The 9,054-nt window shown below is 54.9% G+C and overlaps 1 protein-coding gene across 5 annotated transcripts in view; it reads left to right on the top strand.

Annotated features, from left to right (window-relative positions):
* The window catches only part of ADCYAP1R1 (adenylate cyclase activating polypeptide 1 (pituitary) receptor type I), a 58,732-nt gene continuing 49,678 nt past the window's right edge, over positions 1 to 9,054 (top strand). For all 5 annotated transcript variants that reach the window (XM_011972191.1, XM_011972190.1, XM_011972189.1 and 2 more), the window contains exon 1: positions 1 to 65. The gene's annotated coding sequence lies outside the window, so the exon portion shown is untranslated. The remainder of the gene's footprint in view (positions 66 to 9,054) is intronic.

The following is a 9,054-nucleotide window of genomic DNA, read 5'->3' as shown; positions in this document are numbered from 1 at the left end:
CTCGCAGGCTGCGCGTCCTTTGCGGAGTCTGCCGCTGCCCCACGGACAGGCCCCGCAGTGAGCAGGTAAGGGTCGCCCTGCCGCGGCTGCCCCTCCATGCCTCAGCTGTCTTTCCCCGGCTCCAGAACCTTCGCCCAGCCGGGACCTCGGATCCCCTCCTCTGGCTTGGCGGTCTCCTCCAGCCGCGACCTCCACCGACGGAGAGCCGGCGAGGGCAGGCGCCAGGCAAGCCTCCCAGATCCGAAATGAAGCCCCCTCCCGCCTGTGTGCCCTTCCTGCGCGTCAGGATGACACCCCCCAACCCAAGTGTCTGGCGCTGCGCTCGGGGCGGCCGATGGCCGCAGCCTGCGGGGGTAGGGGTCGGCCTAGCTATCTCGCGCCCCTCCTGATGCGGAGAAGGGAGACCAGGGGCAGGGAAGCCATGAGGCCGGAGGGACCCGGAGTGACATGCCACCCTACCCCTAGGCGGACGGACGCACCTACGCGGATCGGAAGGCAGGGCTAGAAAGTCCCCCGGGGCTAGGTACCGCAGTCCGCACGGGACTTGAGGGGTGGGCAAGCAATGTGCTAGGTAGGGGTTGGGGTAGGGGCCAGTGTAGAATGCCCCTCTGTGGTGACACATTCGGGATTGTTCAAAAGAGCGTCGTCTCGGTTTCCCGTGGCGCGGAGGGGCTGGGGTTGGGGATGCTAAGGATTCGGTGGTCCCAGAAGAAACGCCCTGCGGGGTCTGTGGGGAAACGACACTGGCCTTCCCAGGCTGAAGTGGGCCCGCCCAGACCCCTGCCGGCCGCTTTAAAGGCAGAGGCTCCTGCGGCAGCTGCGGGGGGCGGAGGCCACATCCTCGGCGGGACCTTGGCAGGTTAGGGGGTTCAAAAGGAACAGGGGAGCCAATGGATGCAGCTAGACCCCCAGGAGGGAACCCAGCCGGAAGCCGACTGCATTTCACGTGGAGCTGAGGAGCGGAGCCTCACCTCTGGATGGAGCTCAGCCCCCTTTTGGAAGATGCTGGGGGTGGGGAGTGGACACCTGCTAATTCTTCCGACCATTTCTATGTTTTTGGGTGCAGGTGCATCAGACTCTCTTTATCTTCCCTAGCCTTACAATGTCCCACAAAGCCCCCCGGCCCTCTCCAAAGACACAGCATTTGGCTTTTCCCATGAGCGGCCCTGGGGAGACGCTGGGGGATGGGAAGGGGCTGGACGCGGCATGTGGGGGGCAACTTGCCCTGGGACTGAAGCTGGCCTGAGACAGACAAGCATCCTGAAGGTCAGGGTGGAAGCTTTGAGTGGCAGTAGGATTCCCAAGAAGATGGAAAACTATGTTTGAGCCTTTGGGGGCAGGGGCAGCAGGCGGCACCCAGGTTTTATCAGGAGACCCCAATTAAATGAGTTTGGTGCTGGGTACAAGTAGGACTGGTGGAGTCCCCAGTCCTAAGCTAAGTTCTGCTCCTCACTGACCTTGGGGAGGGCAGGCAGAGGCACCAGCTTGGACACAAGCCGAAATCTGAACATACAAATTGGAGATGGAACACGCTGAGCAGGCCCTGGGCCAGATTTTCCAACCAATCCATCAACAAGTGTGTGTGGGGTGACAATGGAGGCGGGCCCGGTCCTTTTCCTCTTTGGCCATGGGTGATTCATGGGTAGTTGGGTGTCTGGAGCAAGACCCCCAAAAGTCTGTTTGCCACCATGTGTGGTGAGGGGAGGTGTCTGTGGGGAGCCTCTGAAAGGATCCCTCTCCTGCGCTGGGACTGATCTAGGCTAAGCAGTGCATTAAGTCCTGTTTTGTATAAGGTTCAGGCTGGCAGGGGATTGATTGGAGAAACACTTTGGGACCCATGCTTTTTCACATGGCCACCTCTCTCTGTTGTGCATCAGCTTTGGGACACTCCCTCAATTTGTGTCGAATAAATAAATACACACATGGGAGTTTATAGTATATGTGGCTGAGAGGCTAAGAAAGCCAAGGCCACAGGGTGGCTTTTCTCCTGGGGACAGGGCTTAGGCTGGAGCGTCCCAGGTTGCCGCCCTCCCAGGGACAAGCATTTCATTGACCTGGGGCTGGCACTGATTAAGTGGAGGACATCTTGTGCTGTCTGCCACAGGGCAGAACCAAGATGTGCCAAGTGCAGAGCCGGAGTTTAGCTCGGTGCCAGGCAGGCCTTGCTTGCTTGAGACCCACCCACCATGGGGCTGACACTGGAGGTGACAATGAGTTTCCTGTCCTGGTCAGGTTTGTGAGCAGGAGCCTGATGCCCCAGACAGGGGCTGCCAAGTGGTTTTCCACCCTGGAAGGCCTAGAGGCCTCAGAGACCCTCAGCCTTCCCTGAGGAGAGGAATCTAAGATTCCAGGGTCTGAATGAATTGGGCTTAGTGGTCCAGCCGCCTGGCAAGATGGAGACTGGAAACGCCTCAGCTGCAACGTGTTTGCACCGAGCTCTGGATGCCGTCAGAGGCAAACGGTGACAGCCACCCCCACAGTGACACACAGAGAGGGAGTGACACACAGCTAGAAAGGCATATAGGCTTTCTATGACACCTGCCAGAGAGCTGGGGTACAATAGTGACAAGCAACACCAGAAAGACAAATGGATGTTGAGACACACCCTCTCACACAGATCTGGGCACACCCAGAGACTCAGAGATATTTGCCCAAAGAAGATCACAAAGGTCTTCGTTAGTAAAAGTCCAGCTGCATATTGAATTGAAGGGAGGAAAGTGTGTGTGTGTGTGTGTGTGTGTGCGCGCGTGCACATGTGTGCGTGTGTTGCATGAGCCTAGAACAAGGGTAGGCAACCTTTTTCTGTAAAGTGCCAGATAGCAATTATTTTACGCTTGTGTCCATATACAACTGCTTAATTCTACTGTGTAGCCTACTGCAGCCTTAGATGATATGTAAACAAGTGAGCATGGCTCTGTTCTGATAAACTTTATTTATGGACACTGAAATTTGAATTTCATACATTTTGCCTGTGTCGTGAAATATGATTCTTTTAATTCTTTCCAACCATTTAGAAATGTAAAAAGCATTCCTGGCTCACTGGCCGTACAAAAATAGGCTACAGGCTGGATCTGACTGGCTGGAAGGGGTTGCCAGCTCCTGGGTTGTAAGGTTAGGAAAGAGAAATGGTCAGAGAGGTTGACGAAGGGAGGGACTTAGCGCTGATAGCTGGAGATGCCTGATGGTACCTTGGATGCTTCGCTCCGTTCTGCGTGGAGCTCAGAGTGCCCGTCTGTTTAATGGGTCAGGCCCAGGAGAGGCTCCCTGCCTAGCCTCAGCACCCTCCATCAGATTGGCCTCTGCTTTGTCCCTATGATTGATTCCCCTACTCTAAAGACACCTGGAGACAGCATTTAGGACTGAAAAACTGACTGCTGTCACTTGAGCTTGCCAAACAGTTCCTGAGCCCCCTTTACCATTCACCCTTTGTGTCCAAGTCTGTGCCCATGCCCACAGGTGGGGAAGCCACACGGAAACCTGGGCATGCCCCTTTATTCTAGACAAGACTCGAAACTCACAATGAACCCGACGAGACCTGAAACAGCTCAGAGGAGAGGGGCTCCTTATCTCAGGGCTGAGGCTTCTCAGTGGAGGCGGGCAAGGTCATAAAGGGCAGGTGGCAGGTGCTGCCTGAGTGGGCTTCCTGGAGGTGGTGTTGAGGGTTTGGCTTGACCTTGGAGGATAGCTGGACCCTTATCCCGGCTCTCCACAGACTCCATGCATTGCCTTAGCTGCCCTCATCTTTCCCTCTTGATCAGTGGGCACTGCAGAGGGTTGACTGAGACAAACATATATGTGTGTGTGTGTGTGTGTGTGTGTGTGTGTGTGTATCCTTCCTAGGCACCTCTGAACTTCCCAGCCACTGATCTGAGGCTTGTGGGCTTGTGTAGTGAACCAGGTCCTGCCTTGTGTTTCTTCCTTTCTCTACTGCCTCTTCCTGAAATTTCCTTCCGGCCACCTGTGGTGGGGATGGGCCAAGGAGACACTCCTGTCTGATTTTTCTGTGTCTCTGGATTCTGTCCCCCATTTTCCATCCCAACCGCCTTCCTGCTCAGCTTAGTATCCCATCATCTCTACCCTAGATCCAGAAAAGGGCCTCAGGGTACATTTCTGCCTGCACTTTCCCCCCTTGTCTTTGCTCCCCAGCCTTTGAAGGGATATTTTCTAAATGAGAAGCTGATCACTCCACTCCCTTGCTTAGAACTCTTCATTGCCCCACCCCTGTCCGGTGGAACAACCCTCCAGCTTCCACAGACTGGCACCAGCCCTCCACCCTCTCATCCGCCTCACCAACTCCTGATATCTTGTTGTGCTGCTTGACACCCTGGAATCACCTTCCCAAATCCATCCAGGGGGCACTCATCCAAGTTTTCTGGGCACTCGTGTGTCTTGCCTGTGCCAGGTGCTGTGGGCACACGCACATCACAGCTGGGCTCATGCTCGCTTAGGAGAGGCTGAAGCTTAACCAGGGTCTGCACAAAGGGAAAGGCTCTCAGTGCAGTGCTACTCCTCCCCAAGCCATACACCCTGCCCGGTAGGTGCTCAGTGAATACTGTCCACAAGCTTGTGCCTCTCTCTGGCCAGGCTTCCTGTTCTCCTTCCTCCCCTCCCTCCTCCTCTCATTCCCTCAATCCTTTCCCTTCCTACCTCCCTCTTCTCCTCACATTTATCTTCTGCCTTCTTCCTCCCCGTCCTCTTACCTGGCCCAGGGGGTGCACTCCCTGACACCTCCAGGTCAGGAAAGGTCCCTGCACTATCCAGTATGGAAGAGGACTCCTCACAGGACCCTGGGAAGTACTCTGCAGCATGACCTTGGGGAAGTTTCCTGGTCTCCTAGGTCCTCAGAGCCTCACCAGTGAGATGGGATGATACTGCCAACGTTCATGGGTGCCCCAGCCTGGCCCTTCCCTGCCTTGGACCTGGTTCCCCACCCAAGCTTGTACAAAATGCAGGGCACGAGTGGGATCATCACTGGGGCCCATCTGGTGGCCTGACTCCTGCCACGTTGTCACGCCTGCCGTTGTCAGGAGGCCCCTGGCCCAGGAGTTTGTCTGTGCCCTTTATCGGCTGTGGTCTTCTTGAGGAGGAAGGAGGTTCTAGAGGGTTTCCCCTCCTTCCCTGCAGCAGCTTTTGTCCCTCCCTTTGAGGGGTGAATGGGAGGGGGGCAGTGTTTCATCTTTCAGCCTTCTCTCCCTTGTTCCTGGCCCTAGGAGGGAGAGGAGGAAGTAGGGGCGGTCCAGCTCCCCTGTCCTGAGTAAAGGGAGCATGGGGAGAGCAGGGGAGGTGAGTGATGTACTTAGCCTGGCCATCTCCTTTCTGGTATCCAGGCCTGTCCTGCCCTGTAATGGGGAGGGATGCTGAGTGGCCAGAAGATTCCAGTAGGAGGTGGCACAGAGGGCCCCAGCCCCATGAGGGGCAGATGAGAGTCCCAGGGCTGTGTGGCCCAAAAAAGAGGTGGGGTAGGCTGTCCACACACGCCTGTGTGGGCTCATGTGAGGCAAAGGGACCTGTGCCTCTGTGTGGGCTGGTTGGGAAGGGCACAGGGACATCAGAGCTTCCCACTGTGGGCCTGGGCCGGACGCTGGAGTGAGGCAAGTACCCATCTCAAGAGCAGAGTTGCCTTCAGCCAGGGGAAGCAGAAGGGCTCTGCCGGGCTTTGGACAGTACAGGGATGGCTGGAGGGTCTCTGAGTCCCCTCTGCACAGAGCTGTGGAAAGTCTGCTAGCCCAGTGAGTCACCGCTCGCTCCCGTGTGCTGACTGATGACGCCATCCTCTGTGTGCAGGGGCCACCGCTGCCTGGTGCAGCAACTCAGAGGAGGACATGGCTGCTGTAGTCAGTTTAACTCCAGGTTTGGTGGCTGGACTTACGAAGCCTGAGGAGGAAGGGGGAATGGTGTGCTATTGGGATCCCCCTGAATTCCCTTACAGACCAGGTATCTGCCACACATCCCATTGCTGCCAGGCAAGCCTCCAGGCTCTATATTGTGTGACCTTGGAAAGTGTGTCACCTTCTCTGGCCTCAGTTTCCCCATCTGCACCTTGGGAGGTGGGCTTTAAAGTCTATTTCAGGTCTGAAATGTTGTATCTGTCACGAACTCTTCCTAAGGAGGAAACTAGATATAGATATGTAAGTGGATGTAGTGGCGGACCTGACCAGCCCCTGGAGGTGTGTGTGGGGGTCCCTAGTAGGGTACCAGTGGACTCTGAACTGATCTTCCTTTGACCAGTAAGAGAGGGCAGTGGAAGCATAGGGATGGAGTGCACCAACTTTGGAGCCAGACTGCTTGGGTTTACTTCCCAACTCTACCGGGGACTTGCTGTGTGATTTTGGGGAAGTTGCTTACCCTCTCTGTGCGTCAGTCGCCTCTGCTATAGAATGAGCTAATGCTAGTAACTATTTCAGGCAGGTTAAATGAGTTAACACATGTTTATTGCTTGGAAGAGTGTCTGGCACATACTGAGTATTTAATAAATGTTAGCCATTAGTAAATAAAATCACAGGAGGCCTGCTGTTCCCATTTTGAATGTTACACGGTGCTGTGGGGGTGGAGGTGACAGCAAGAGGGTGCAAAAAGTCTGAACACAAAGTAGTGAGATAATAATAATTAACACATGTATAGCCCTTACTGAGTGCCAGGCTATAGTATATACTCTATAGTTTATTTGTATAAATTTGCTGATGCCTCACTGTAACATCTGTGAGACAGACATTAATATTATTCCCATTTTACAGATGATAAAAAGAAGGCACAGAGAAGTTAAGCTGTTTTCCCAAGCTCCTAGGGCAAAAACTTCTGGCAAAATGGTCCGAAGTCTGTTATACTAAATGCCAGGAGGTAACTTTAATCATCCTTAAAAACTGTCTGCCCCAACAGATCCTGGACCCAAGAGAGAGAGCCAGGGAATATGAGGTGACCCGTTTTCCCATCCTGAGCCACTTTTGCGGCTCGGTTGAAATCCATCCTCAGGGAGGGGAGAGTTCAACCCTGGGCTGCAGTCGCGGGGCCTGGCCTGTCCCTTGAGGGTGTCACTAGAAGCTTGGGAGAGTCCGGAGGAGGAGGAGCCACTGGCAGGGCTGGGGTGGCCAACAAGTGAGGGGACGCATCTCAGAGGGACACTGCAGAGAAGCACTTGGTTTGGAGCAGGCGGCCTAAGTCTGTAAACTCTGAGCGTTGTTCAGCGGGGGGCAGTGCAGCATTGCAGTGGGGGCAGAAGTGCCTGAAAGGATTACCACCCAGAGAGGGGAGAGGCTGTGGGAGCTGATCCCCGAGGTCCCCAGCCGAGTCAAGTCCTGGGATCTCCCAGGTTCTCTCTCTTCTCCTCTTTGCTAGCAGGGGCGTCTGTGTCCAGTTGGGCAGTGGGTGGACTGTAATGGGTGTGGGGACCAAGAGAAGGTAACAGTGGGAATCAGGAACCCTGGGTCTAGTTCCAGAGGAGGCGCCCTAGTCACTGACCCAGCGGGGTCACTGGAGGCGCCCTGGGTCACTGGGCTGGAGGCACACCTGTCTCCTGGTAAACAGCCTGGTGATGAAGCAGAGGGCTGGGAGTGGGTCGGGGCTAGGGCCTCTGATAGAGCTTGTCTTCAGTCCACTGCAGCTATAGCTGAGGAGCTGCCTTTCCCACAGCACGGGCGAGGCCCCTGAAAGTCTGGGCATCCCTGCATGTGTGCATGCATGTACACACGTGTGTGTGTGTGTGTCGTGCCTATACCTGCACCCATATCTGAATCCGAATATATCTTTTTGCCTCTCTATAGCTGAAGGCCTTTGCTGAGTGAGTGTGTGTCAGCATGAATTGTTCTGTATATCTACAGTCTGGTATGTGACATATCAACATCTGAATTGCCGTGTGCTTGCATCTGCACATATCTTCTTTCTGTGTGTGGTCCTCTATGTGTCTGCGAAGGAGTGTGTGTGTGTGTGTGTGTGTGTGTGTGTGTGTGTGGTTGCCTGTCGGTCCCTGAAAGAATCTCTACCTTGTGTATCCCATCATGGGAGTTTATATTGATATCTTCAAGTGGTGGCCCTGGGGATAAATGTCTCTTTGTCTCTAGGGTTGACATGTCTTTATGATCATCTCTGTGGACCTGTTTCTGTGTGTGCGTGTGTGTGTGTGTGTGTGTGTGTGTGTGTGAGAAAGAGAGAGAAACAGAATCTGAAATCCTCAAAACACAAACTCACTGTCTGCTTGCTGCCACCCGCTCTCCCACCCCACCAGAGCTGTTCAAAATCCTGGTTTCCTCTGTGCCAGCTCCCTGGCTTCTAATAAAGGTTAAAATAGAGGCTTTATAATCTTAACTATACAAGAGCATCACCTGGAGAACTTTAAACACCACTGCTGCCCGAACCACAGCTGAGTGCTTCTGATTCATTTGGGCAGGGGTAGTTTTGGAAAGCTCAGATGACTCTAGTGGGCAGCCCAGGTTTCATACTGGGGTCAGAGGTTAGGGCTTTGCTGGGGAAGCAGTGAGTATCCACTAGGGGGCAGCCCAGTCTTAACAGGGGTAGTGCTGCTGCCATCTCAAGGTGTTGCTGAGAGCAAGGAGCTCTGTTTTCACCTTTGTGGCCTGAGGTTGTGGAAGACGCAGGGAATCAACCCCTGATCTTGGAGGCTCTCTGCCTTGCAGGATCTCCCCAAAACACTCTGCTGGCCTAGAGAGGTGGCCTCCAGCCTCTGCCGAGGGTCACTGGTGCCAGACACTCCTCCCTCGCAGCCAGGCAAGTCAGCAGCGTTGTCTCTTTGCAGGCAGAGCCTTGGGTTTCCCAGGGCTGGTAGAAGTGACCAAGCCCTTTGGAGGCCACCAGTGCTAGGTCACGCCAGAGGTAGCCTGTGGCCACCAGGGGCCTGGCAAGCCCTGGGAGCTGGTACAGAGACCGAAGCCTGAGTGCCTGGTAGAGATGGTGCCTCAGGGTGCCCAGGAGTGCTGAGACCAGTGCTTCCCCAGCCTGCCCTGTCCTCCCTGACCCACAGGAAGAGGCTGGGCCAGTGTTGCCATGGTCCCCAGGCTTCTTGGAGCATCTCTTGGGGATATCTGAGGCCTCCCTCTGCATATC

Source organism: Mandrillus leucophaeus, unplaced genomic scaffold, assembly GCF_000951045.1.
Source record: "Mandrillus leucophaeus isolate KB7577 unplaced genomic scaffold, Mleu.le_1.0 Scaffold128, whole genome shotgun sequence".
In the NCBI taxonomy this organism is placed as follows: domain Eukaryota; kingdom Metazoa; phylum Chordata; class Mammalia; order Primates; family Cercopithecidae; genus Mandrillus; species Mandrillus leucophaeus.
Note: the sequence above shows the minus strand (reverse complement) of the source record. Positions and strands in the feature narration are given on the sequence as shown.